This window comes from Octodon degus, unplaced genomic scaffold, assembly GCF_000260255.1.
Source record: "Octodon degus isolate 3935 unplaced genomic scaffold, OctDeg1.0 scaffold00218, whole genome shotgun sequence".
Taxonomy (NCBI): Eukaryota; Metazoa; Chordata; class Mammalia; order Rodentia; family Octodontidae; genus Octodon; species Octodon degus.
The window spans coordinates 517086-530716 of record NW_004524794.1 but is presented as its reverse complement, the minus strand read 5'-3'; the positions used below and the strand labels follow the sequence as shown (position 1 = coordinate 530716).

At 42.5% G+C, this 13631-nt stretch overlaps 1 pseudogene; it reads left to right on the top strand.

Moving 5' to 3' along the window:
* Nucleotides 1-3080: 3080 nt before the first annotated feature.
* Nucleotides 3081-3801, top strand: LOC101585693 (annotated as a pseudogene).
* Nucleotides 3802-13631: the final 9830 nt, after the last annotated feature.

Sequence of the window (13631 nt, the reverse complement as noted above, 5' to 3'; positions counted from 1 at the left end):
AAATTCAGTAGCATAGCAGGACACAAAGTCAATACCCAAAAGTCAATAGCATTCCTCTACACAGACAACAAACACTCTGTGAAGGAAATTAGAGAAACAATACCTTTTACAATAGCACCGAGGAAAATGAAATACCTTGGAACTCATCTAACTAAAGAAGTCAAAGATCTTTTCAAGGAAAATTACAGTACTCTGAAAAAGGAGATCGTAGAGGATATCAGAAAATGGAAAGATATTCCCTGCTCCTGGATAGGAAGAACCAACATCGTGAAGATGGCCATACTCGCAAAATTATTGTACAGATTTAATGCGATCCCCATCAAAGTACCACCAACATACCTCACAGACCTGGAGAAATCATTCCTAAAATTCATTTGGAACCAGAAAAAGACCTAGAATAGCAAAGGCAGTCCTGAGCAACAAAGACAAGGCAGGAGGCATTACAATTCCTGACTTGAAATTATACTACAAAGCTACTGTGATAGAATCAGCATGATACTGGCAAAGAAATAGACCTGAGGATCAATGGAATAGATTAGAAGGCACAGAAGACTTCTTCGAACACACTCAGCAACCTTATCCTTTTGGGGAAAGGGGGTGTTAAGGTCTCCTGTTAAGATTATGGTATTGCATATTAGATTTTTCATGTCCATGAAGATTTGTCTTATATAGTTGGGTGCTCTCGTGTTTGGTGGGTACATATTTATGAGTATTACCTCTTCCTCTTGAATTTTTCCCCTAACCAGTATATAGTGGCCTTCTTTATTTCGTTTAATCATTCTTGTTTTGAAATTGAGACCATCTGAAAACAGGATTGCTACCTCTGCTTTTTTCTGAGGTGCTGGGCATGTTGTATTGTTTTCCATGCTTTGACACTCAGCCTATGAATTTATTTATGAGTTAAGTGTGTTTGTATACAGCATATTGTTGGATTTTGTTTCCTAATCCACTGTGCCCATCTATTTCTCTTAATTGGTGAATTGAGTCCATTTACATTGATGGTTATTATTGAGATCTATTGACTTATGATTGACATGTTATTTACCTGTTGTCATTTACTCCTTTTTCTCCTCTGTTTAATTGTTTGCCCTATGTAGTTGGTTGCTTCTGATCTCATTTGTGGAGTTCTGATCATTTTGGTCCCTCTCTAGAACATCTTTCAGGAGCCTGTGTAGGGTTGGCTTTGTCATCATGAAATTCTTTCACTGTTCTTTGTCATGAAAGTATTTCACTTCTCCATCAAAGTTGAAATAGTTTTGCAGGCTATAGTAGTCTGTGCTGGAATTTGTTTTCATAGAGGACCTGGAGTACTCTGCCCCATGCTCTTCTTGCCTGCATGGTTTGTGAAGAGAAGTCGGCCGTAATTCTCATGGGTTTTCCTCTGAATGTGATCTACTTCTTTTCTCTAGTGGCTTTCAGTATATTATTCTTGTGCTGAATTTCTGGGATCTTGACTATTATATGTCTCGATGTGTTTTTCATTGGGTTGAGGTTATTTGGCATTCTGTATGCTTCGGTTACCTGAATGTCAGATTGTTTCCTCATATTTGGGAAGTTTTCTGCTATTACTTCTGCCCATATTTTTAAATTTCATTTGTTTTGACTTCTTCTTTCTCATTGATGCCTATTAGTCTCACATTGTTCATCTCTGCATCATCTTTCAGGTGATGAATTATTTTTTCCTGCATCCTAGTTGTTTTTAAGAGATCTTTTCTTACCTTTTCACTAGCTGTGCTGGCGTCTTGAAGACCTGAAACTCTATCTTTTCTTTCACTCAAACAGTTTTGCAAGCTTGTGATTGAGATTTTAAGTTCATCTATATCTCTTTGACTCTGCTTCATGCAATCTATTTCTTCCCTGTATTGTTTGTTGAAGGAATGCATCGTTTTTCTAATCTCCTCTGGTTTTTTATCAGTGTCTTCTTGAGAAGCAGTTATTAATTCTTTTACTACAGAGAGTATTTCTGATCTGATTTCCTCTATATGTTTCTGCATTTGATTCTTTACTTCAGACCCTATTAATTCAGATCTTTCTTCTTTCATTTCAGAGGTTATTTCTCATCTGAGTTTCTCTCTACCTTTCTGTAGTTGTTTCTTTACTTCAGATGCTATTGATTCGGATATTTCAGCTGTGTGATTCCCAATTTCTTCTGTGCTTGTGTCTTCTGCACTTGTTCTGGGTGGGCTTGGGCCTGAGATTGCATTTTGCTCCCTTTCTTTGTCATTTTGTATAGCACTGACTCTGACCTTTGGTGTAGTTTTGGTGCAGTTATAGCCTTAGCACCTACTGAAATTTGGGTGCAGATCTATTGAGTTTGATTTCATCCAGTTGAGACTGGCTTGGGTCTAGCTGTTGTGCTCAGCTCCTTACTGCTGCAGCCCTTGGAAGGCAACCTGTTGTGCCCCTCTGTTGTGCCCCTGGCCCAGGTGGCACAGAGGATCGCAGAAGCTCTCCCACACACTAGCCAGGCCTGGGCTTGGTCTGGGGGGTCCTTAGAGTGTGACAGAGGGTCTCACTCATGCAGTGTGCCTGGGTTTGGTCCGGAGAGGTCCCGCGGGCGCAGGGGAGCCGGAAGCTCTCCCACACATTTGTCAGACCTGGGCTTGGGCTGTATCCCAAATCTTAAATTAATACCAGGGAAGAAATTATAAAGATGACTGAAGAGGTTATTGAGCATGATGACTCACAATTGTACTCCCAACACTGAAGAGGCTGAGGCAAGAAGATTGCTGCGAGTTCAAGGCAATGTGGGTTACATCGTGAGGCCTTATTTTTTTTTAAGAAAAAGACAAAAACAAGGAGTTGGTTCTTTGAAAGAATAAACACGATCGATAAACCCTCAGCCAAAACCAGTAACAGTGCAATTACAAATTTAAATGCAAAATCGCAATCAGCACTGCTGAAATGCAGAAGACCACAAGAAAGTACTATAAAATGTTTATTCCTATAAAACGGAGAAGCTAGAAGAAATAGAGAAATTCTAAACACATATGAGTTACCAATATTCAAGTAAGAAGATATAAAAATTCTGAATAGAAAAATAGTCCTTCCTAGCCTGGGTTTCCGTGCTCGCAGCTGCAATGAGCTTCCTCAGAAGTTTTCCGCCGCTGGGGTTGGTCGAGGGGCTCTGGCACCAACAGCCAGATACCGAAGCCGTGCTGAATGGGAAAGGTCTCAGGAGCCACCTCCGAGCCACCTCTACACCTCCGAGAGCCACTTGTCTTGGTTAGATGGTTCCGGATTAGGATTCTCACTGGAATACCCCACCATTAGTTTATATGCTGTATCCAGGGACCTAAATGCCTATCCATGGGAGCATTTGTATGTTACGGTGTGTGCTGAATTTGGAGAAGAAATAAAAGAATGTCAGGCTGATGAAGAAGAAGACAGCGATGATGATATTGAACCTACTTCTGAATTTAGATTTGTGCCTAGTGATCCATCCATCAGCATTGGAGGCGATGTTCACGGCCACGTGTGAGCGCCAGGCCTTGCACCAGATCCCGAGGGGGCAGACTCAGATGATTACGATGGCAAGGAGCATGACGTGGAAGCACACGAACAAGGACAAGGGGATAACCCCACATTTTCTACCTATGAAGAAGGACTATCCCATTTAACAGCAGAAGGGCCAGCTACGCTGGAGAGACTGGAAGCATGCTCTCCCAGTCTGTGAGTAGCCAGTATAACATGGCTGGGGTACGCACAGAAGATTCCGTGAGAGACTATGACAGTGGTGTGGAAGTAGATACCGCACCAGCAGCTGCAGGACAGTTGGAGGATGCAGATGGTGATCACTGAAAGTGATTTGTATTGCTTTAAGATTCTGCTCATTACTGTAGGAGAGAACTTGGTGCCTCTTCCTTTGAAGAGAGGTTGATGAAAATCTTTTTCCTTCTCCAAAACTCACTTAAGTCAGTTCTTCCTCAAGATAAACTATACTGAGACAGCAAGTTGTCACCAGCAGAAGAAACAATGACCTTTAGTAACCAAGGCAAATTAGCTTAGTCACGGAGGTATTTGTAGTTTATCATTTACTCTCTAACTTTGTGTCTAGGTACACGCTGAACCCAGGCATGTAATTCCTGCCTTTGCTGTATACATCGTCCACACACTAGCAGGAACTTTGCAGGAAAATTGGCTGAAGTTACAGAGATGTTGTGGGGGAAGAGAGGATGCAGGTCTTCGGGCTCTAGAATACCCTTATCCATAAAAGAAAAGGCAGAAGTCTCAGAAGCGGTAGTCTCTTCTCATTCTCCACAGGGACAAGCAGCTCACTAATCTGGGGGAGATTATTTCAGACCTCTCTAGGTGGTCTCTTGGGGAGCATCCCAGTTGCAGATCCCACCCTGGTATAAGTGCTTCTGCTCCTTCTATTTTGTTCTTTCCAGTCTGCTTTGTTACAGCCTCTTAGCTTATATCCTTTAATTGCTACTACCTTCTTAGTTTAGTTTTCTGTAAGTGAACTGGGATGATAAAATACTCTTGATGATAACTGTTTTGTCTTTGTAATAGTTTAACAAATAAATCTAGGTTTTCTATAAAAAACAGAAAAAGAAAAATAGAGGGCCAGCCAAATAGCTCAGGGGATTAAAGTGCCTGCAAGCAGGCACAGGGGCCAGGAGTTTGATTCCCAGGCCTGCCGTGCTGGCCCTGACCCCCAGGGCACACTGAGATGGCGACTGAGACTGGGCATGGTGGTGCATGCCTGTAATCCCAGCACTTGGGAGGCTGTAAACAGGAGAATCACTTCGAGTCTGATCTAATAGTGAGACCCTGAACACCCTGTAGACCCTTCCTAAAAAAAAAAAAAAAAAAAAAAAAAACAGGTAATGAAATTGAGGTAGTAATAAAACTCTACCAATAATATGAAAAAAGAAAACAAACAGTAAATAAAACCTCCGCCAACAGAGGTTAGCTCAGGGCCCAATGGATTCAGCGTTGAATTCTACAGGAACTTCAGAGAAAATCTAATATGAATATCCTTCAAGTCTTTAACGAAATAGCAAGGGAAGGAGTACAGCTAATTTACTTCCTGTAAGCTAGTATTACCCTGATACCAAAACTGCACGAAGAATTAACAAGAAAAGAGCACTATGATCACAGATGCCAAAATTCTCCACATACTGGCAAAGCAGAATGCAAAAAGTGATCAAAAGAGGTCCCACATTATCACCAAACAGGCTTCAGCCCAGGGATGAAGGAAGGCTCAACATACACAAATCAATAAATGCTACACATCATATAAAGAGAAACGCGGACGAAAACGACATGGCCATCTCAATAGACACAGAAAAGCCTTTTATAAACCTAACCTCCATTCATGATAAAATAAAAAGCTGACAAAATAAGTATAGAAGTGTTGGGAGCCATGGAAGCAACATAGAGGGATCTTATTCTAAGCTGACAAAAGTCATTTATGACAAGCCCAACGCCAACATCACAGTCACTAGGCCAAAATGGAAAGCTTTCCTCTAAAATCAGGAAGAAAACAAGGGTGCCACTCTCATTACTCCTGTTCTGCGGAATACTTGATACTTTATCCAGAGCATTCAAACAATAAAAAGAAATAAAAGGGATACATGTAGGAGAGGACAAAATGACACTATCGTTTTCAACATATGACATTATCTCTTACACAGGAGACCCAAGAAATTCCACCAAAAGACTCCTAGCACTAATAAACAAATTCAGCAAGGTAGCAGGATACAAAGTCAACATGCAAAAATCAATAGTGTCCCTCTATACCAATAATGACCCCACTGAAAAAGAAATTAGAAAACTAATACCATTTGCAATATCTTCAAAAAATTAAATGCTTAGGAATCAATCTAAACAAGAAAGTGAAAGACATCTATAATGAAAAGTATAGTAGTCTGAAAAGGGAGATTGGAGAGGACATCAGAAAATGGGAAGACATCCCCTGTTCTTGTATAGGCAGAACCAATGTAGTCAAAATGGCCATACTTCCAAAACTGATACATATATAGATTTGGTACACCCCAACCAAAGTACCAATGGCATTCATAAAAAAAAGAAACAATCCTAAAATTTATATGGAACCAGAAGAGACTCAAAATAGCAAAAGCAGGGCTGGGGAGATGGCTCAGTAGAATAAGTGCTTGCCTGGCAAGTGCAAGGTCCTGAGTTCAATCCCCGGTGCTGAAAAAAAAAATAGCAAGAGCAATCCTGAGTAACAAGAGCACAAAACAGGAGACATCACCATTCCAGGTTTCAAATTATATTACAAAGTTACAGTGGTAGAACAGCACAGTACTGGTGCAAAGCAAACACACAGATCAGTGGAGCAGAATAGAGCACAAAGAAATAGCCCCAGACACAGCAGTCCAGTCTTCAACAAAGAGGCCAAAAACACACCCTAGAACAATGGTGGCAAACCTATGGCATACACGCCCCAGTGGACTGTTTGTATCACTGAAAGCTTGAAAAGGTTCATCAGCACTGCCCTAGAGGAAAGACAGCTTTGTTAGCAGATGGGGCTTGGAAAACTAGCTATTCATATACAGTAACTAAATCTAGACCCATAATTATCACCACGAGCTAAAATAAAATAAAAACAATCAAATATGTCAAAGAGTTTTTTTGAGATAGGGTCTTGCTATGCAGTTCAGGTTGGCCTTGAACTCAGTACATACTCCAGGCTGGCCTCCAACTTGCAAAGATCCTCCTGCCTCCGTTTCCCAAGTGCTGGGATTTCAGGCAAGTAATGCCACACCTAGCAAAGATTTAAATATTGAAACAAACAATCTGCTGGCAGGTAACATAGGCAAAATTCTTGAAGGCATAGGCAAGAACTTTTGGAACAAAAATGTAATTAACAACAACAATCAATAAATGGGATTATAGGGCTGGGGAGATGGCTCAGTGGTCTAAGCGCCTGCCTGACAAACACAAGGTCCTGAGTCTAATCCCCAGTAACACATGCCATGTGGGCAACTGGGCGTGATGGTGCATGCCTGTAATCCCAGAGCTGGGGAGGCTGAGACAGAAGGATCACTATGAGTCTGTACTGTGTACAGAGACCCTGTATCCAAAAGAAAACAAAATGGGATTATATCAAATTAAAAAGCTTCCGAACAGCAAGGAAAATAACAGAGTGAAGAGACAGCCTACAGAATAGGAGAAGGAAAGGGATCTAAGGATGGAGGGAAAGGAGAGAGGGTGAGGGCAAGAAGAATTAAAAAAGACTAAGATGCAACATGTTGGGGTCAGGGAGATGGCTCACTAAAATAAGTGCTTGCCTTGCAAGCGCAAGAGCCTGAGTTCAATCCCTGGTTCAAAAAAACAAAAACAAAAAAAACGATGCAACATGTATAGGCACGGACTTCTCAAGATGCGTGTATCATGTATCATGAACGTGTGCCAATAAAAAGAAAAAATGCATTGTAAAAAAGTCTTTCTCATGGTGAGGGATAACTCCACCTTATGAAATAGAATCCAACTCAAATACTGCCTCTACTACTCTAAGACTTGGAACAAATTAAGAAAACTGTGGGCCTCAGTTTTCTCACCTGTAAGTCAAGATGGCAACACCTGGCAGAGAAGTGGGTGAGGGGCAGGGAGGGGTAGGCGGAAAGGGGCGGGGGTAGTGTCTCTCCTATTTCTACTTTGGAAGTGTAAGCGTGCTTACCATCTGAAAATGCTCTCTGGGCTGGAGAGATGGCTCAGTGGTCTAAAGCACCTACTTGAAACAAGCTTGGCAAAGCACAGGGACCGCGGTTCGATCCCCAGCACCACATGCCAGCCAGCCCCGCCCCCTGGTGGGCTGAGCTGGCCACACACACGCACAATAAATAAATGTAATAAATAAAAATAAATAAATATTTAAAAAATAAAAATAAAATATTGAAAATGCTCTCTGGTGGCAAGTCACAAGTGATTATTTTGTAATAATCAGCTTGCTTCTATGTGTTGCATTCTATGTAAATACCGAAGTTACCTTTTTTCTTGTTTTTGTCTTTTTGAGACAGTCTCGCTGTGCAGTTCAGGCTGTACTTGAACTCACTTTGTAGCCCAGGCTGGTCTCAAACTGGCAACAATTGTCCTGCCTCAGCCTCGCCAGTGCTGAGGTGACAGGCGTGCACCACCATGCCTGGCTTATCCATTTTTGTTTTTCTTTTTTTGTGACAGATTCTCACTATGTATTCCAGGTTCGCCTTGAACTCACTTTGTAGTCCAGGCTGGCCTCAAACTTACGATCCTCCTGTCTCAGCCTCCTAAGTGCTGGGAATCCAAGCATGCACCACCACACCCAGTTCAATCCATCAATTTCAAAACCACACTGTGGTAACACTACCTGCCCAGAAGGTTGGTACAACTCAGAGTAATGGCAATAAGTATTGACAACACTAGGGAGCAACAGGAGCTCTCAACCCTTAGTTCTGGGAGAACAAAATGGCGCAGCCCCTGCAGAAAAGCACTAGGTAGGAGCGTGAAGCACAAGTGCAGGCTGTGTGACCAGCCACTGCATTAGTCAGCAATATCACTGAAGACAGGTCACCTATGTTCCCGGAAGTAACCGGCTACAACAAACAGCCTACCTGTCCATGAGGCACACAATGCACGAGGACACTGCTCAGCATCCAGCAATACACAGCTACACTGCAAAGGGAAGGAGCCGCTGCCATGGGAAACATGAAGGAATCTTGCAAGCACAGTGGTGATAGAAGGAATCCTAACACCAAACCTTCACACCACATTTGGTCCAGTTTATACAAATTTCAAGACCAAGCAAAGCTAAGTACTAGTAACAGCTGGCAACACTAGGAGAGCAAGCACAGATGTGAGTGGTACCAACATCGAAATGGGCTTCCTCTCCCCCTACTAGCCTCCCCACAGACAGGTGACAATGAAGCAGCAACGCTGTTTGGAGATACTCCTCAAAAATACCCAAATACTAATGAAACCCATGGGTCGACAAGCTCAAGAAGCCTAACAGGGGCCGGGGCGATGGCTCAGTAGAATAAGTGCTTCCCTGACAAGCACAAGGGCCTGAGTTCAATCCCCGGTTCTGAAAAAAAAAAAAAAAGAAGCCTAACAAATCCGAAGCAGGAAAAGCAAGCAGATACAAACCTAGGCCTAAGATATTAACAGCCAGCAGAGGGGAATACTGATTACCTTGAAAACCATGACTGTTAGACTGCAAGGTGACTTCTTAGTGAGATCCCGAGGACAGGTGAATAACGTTCTCAACGTGCTGAGAGAAAAACTGGGGAAAGAAAACAGGTCACAGTCAATTAACCCAAACTCAGTGTCTGCAGCCTTCAGCAGTAACATAAAGAATTAAAAGCCAATACGTAATGCCTTCAAAATTCGGAGAGAAAATGATTTTCTAATCAAAAATTCTATACCTAAGCCATCACTTGTGAGTTTAAGATGGTTTTGTTTCTCTTTCATGGAGCTGGGATAACAGCCAGGGCCTTCCACCTAGTAAACTTGCATTCTAACAGTGAACTCCAGCTCCAGCCTTAAATGTGAGTTTAAAGAGATTTTGAGACATAAAATAACTCGGTTTACCTCTTTTTTCAGAGACACTGGGCCACCACAACCAGGAATATGAACATGGGACCTCAAGCCAGGAGAGAGGCAAACACCATCTCCAGGACAGTAGGCCGCGGGCCTGGACAGCTCCAAGAGCCTCCAGGGAGTAAAGCTACCAAAATGCTGAACCTCCTTGAACCAGTGGGTGGAGATGTAGACACCTAGCAACGAGCATGAGAGAACAAGCAAAAGGAGGCTCGGGAAGGCAAGGATTGACTCCAAGGAAAATGTTGGGGTGAGAAAGGAAAGGAAACTACAGTAATTGCTCACTTATGATTAGTGCTTCTGCGCCCTCAATAACCTCTAAGAAATGCCCTGACTGAGCTCTTCATCACCATACTGGGGAGACACGGGGGGGGGGGGCGTGTTGTGGGGAGCACGCAGGTGAAAGAGCTATGCCATCATTGGTGGTTGCCAGGAGGCAACCAAGCATGCCTAATACATGAAAGCCAAGAAACAGTGTTGCAAGTTACTTACAGAACTGCCAATGAGGAGTGGGCGAGGAGAAAAGCTGGGAAACATGACAGGCAAAGCCACGCATTTGTACGCACGAGATGGGTGGGGCAGGGATCCGGGGGACATCAGCAGGGTTTTGAGACTAGCGGTTGGCTGGTGAGATTCTCACCCTGACTAACTGTATATGCTGGTGCCTGTGAGTCAGGCGGCTGCACTGAGGATGGCGATGTGTAATAGAGGGGTCACGCTTGGAGTGCCTGCCATCCTGGTCTTCTAAATACGTACTTCTTGTCATGAAATACCATTTATTGCCATTTTGTCTCTCAAGTAAAGTTTTTTTCATTTTTTGATTATTTTTATTTTTTTCTTTAAAAAAGAGTAATAAATGAAAAAAGACACAAGAAAAAGAAAAAAAATGTCACAGGTCTGTCCTGTTACAATTCTGTACATGGTTAGATTTCTAAATTTCTTTGTAAAAATATGTAAATGCTTATTTCTAGTTTTTTAAATTATTTTTCCTTCATATTCTGTAAGGACTTAAAGTTCAACATATCAATACTTGATGGAAAATACCAGTTACACGATATGCCTAAGATGTTTGATATTTAGACAGACAGGGTAAACCGAACTGCATATATTGCAGGTTAATAATAAGCTTCTCCTCTGGAGGGTTAACAACCTAAGTTAGCAGATGAAAGTTGGAGAAAAGGAAGGGCTGCAAGGTCCGCCAACATTTTGGCCCCAGCCTTTCAAGGTCAGTGAAGACTCGGGACATAGGAGAACCTGTACTGTAACATCATGTAACTCAGTCATGCTCCAAATTTTCTGATCAAGGAGATTATGGGGCCACAGAGGAATGTGATCGATGATGCAGAGTGTGCCTGGGGAGAGTCACATGGAGAGAAAAAACATTTTCTCAGGCTTTCACAGAGAGCAAAATTGGTCAAGCAATGGCCATGACTCATCCTCATGGCTGACACTGACAAAAGTATACAAAGGGCAGTACAGGGCTACAGGATAACTCCTGAGGGTGCTTGACTGACCTTATCAGATACAAAAGTTACATTTCTTGGTATATAGGTCTTGCTATATCTTGGTCTTAACCATCCAGCAGAAAAGAATAAAAACGAGATATATAAAGTAAATCCGTATTAATACAATGAGCTGTAAAAGGCTCAAGTCAATAACTTCTGAGGATAACCTACTACTATTATAGACTGCTAGACAGTGTTGGATTGTTTTGCTGAATTCAAACACCTATAGTAGTTAGATGCCAATAGAATACCCACGTCTGACAGGACTAAACAAAAAATGGGGATACAAAGGAAGGACCATTTTGTATTCATATATACAAAATAGGATAGCTATACAGCTACTTTCGCTTAAATCAATAAGAAAGAGGTGTACTGATAGTGTTTGGACAGGATATCCTGTCTGCTTCCTGTACTATGGACAACCACTAAGAAGATAACAATGTACAGTGTATTGATTATCGAAACTGTCCTGTTAATCAGCTTTGAAACTGTCTCATTCATATTTGTTTCTCAGTAAAATAAAATGAAAGTTAAAAAAAAAAAGAACTGCCAAGACAGAAAGTAAAAGAGGATTCAAAGTGGCTGATTCTGTGGAGAGGACGCTGGGCGGTTAGGGGCTGATGATTACCAATGTTACTGTAATAAAGGTTGTGCAAGTGCTTAGGTCTTTGAACCAGGGGTTGTCAAGCAATACCCTGAAGGCCACCGCTCCCTCCCTCCCTCTTTCTCTCTCTCTCTCTCTTTCTTTCTTTCTTTCTTCTTTCTTTCTCTCTTCTTCATATACGGTCTCATTATGCAGTTCAAACTGGCCTTGAACTCATGTTGCAACCCAAAATGGCCTCCAACTTGCAGCAATCCTCCTGCCTCAGCCTCCGCGTGCTATGATTACAGGGTTAGGCCACCATGCCTGACCCCACCACATATCCCTTTGTTTTGCTTTTTGTTTTTTGAGACAGGCTCTCACTGTGTTGTTTAGGCTGGCTTCAAACTCACTATGTAGCCCAGGCTAGTCTTGAACTCACAGTGATCCTCCTGCTTCAGACTCCCAAGTGCTGGGACTTCAGGGACATGCCGCCATGCCTGACAACCCACAGCCTGTTTCTATATAGCCTTACAGCCATGAATGGTTTTAATTTATTTGATACAGGGTTTCAGTATGCAGTACAGACTCATAGTGACCCTCCTTTCTCAGCCTCCCCTGTGCTCCAATTACCTGGTTGCGGGGCTGGCATGGCATGCAGTGCGGGGCATTGAATTCAGGACCTTGCACTTGCCAGGCAGGTGCTTATGCTGCCGAGCTATCTCCCCAGCCCAGTTTTAATGTTTTTAAATTGTTGAATATAATCAAAAGAAAAAAACAAACTAATTAAATGTAGATATAGCTTTCATAAACGGCGGCCAGGGATTTAACTCAGTGGTGCAGCACCTGCCTGGCAAGCATAAGGTCCTGAGTTTGATTCCTGGTACAAAATAATAATAATAATAATAATGAAACTTGGAGTGTATGAAATTCAAACCTCAGTATCTTTTTTTTTTTTTTTTTTTTTTTAGGGAAGGGTCTACAGAGTGTTCGGGGTCTCACTACCAGATCGGACTCGTAGTGATCCACCTGTTACAGCCTCCCAAGAGCTGGGATTACAGGCGCATGTCACCACACCCAGTCTCAATTGCCATCTCAGCGTGCCCCAGGGGCAGGGCTGGCATGGCAGGCCCGGGGATTGAATCCCTGGTCCCTGCGCCTGCTTGCAGGCACTTTAATCCACTGAGCCATTTGGCTAGCCCCAAACTTCAGTATCTATAAACAGTTTTATCAGCACAAAGCCACACTCCTTCATTTCTCTTTTGCTTATGGCTGTGTTCATGTTACAAGGAGGGCAAAAACATGTATGATAGCGATAGTTGTGACAGAGACCACGTGGGCTAAAACATGACCACAGGGTTGAGGGTATAGCTCAGCAGCACAATGCCTTCCAGGCAAATGCAGGTCCCTAGTTTGATTCCTGGTACCAAAAATAAATAAATAAGTAAATAAATAAAATACTACTACCATGGCAAGCAGAAATAGTGGAACAATGCCAAGGATTTGGAACACACACACACACACACAAAATAAGTAAATAAATAAAATACTACTACCATGGCAAGCAGAAATAGTGGAACAATGCCAAGGATTTGGAAGCAAATTTATTCACATCAACGGGCACTGATCGGGATCATTTCCAGAATATCAGGTGCTGATCCCTGGTGGTCTAGGGCTTATATGAGGCAAGCAAGCAGGAAGTGCACAGGCACAGTGGCTTGTCAACTGGGGACTGTTTATGCAGTATGCATCACAGTGAGCAGCTGGTTCTTAGGGGTGGGAGTAGTCAGAACTGGAACAGTATCTATTACCTAGGTAGCTAGCAGAGTGAAGTACAGTGGGGGTGCTTTCTGATACACTACCTGCCCCCTGCCGAGAAGTTTGCTGCCTCTGTTGTAAGCAACGCTCATGTATAGCACCAACCAAAGCAAGAACTAAATAATCACTTAAGGAGCAAACTATAAACAGGGAAAATAAAAATTTGATAATGACTTACTCTA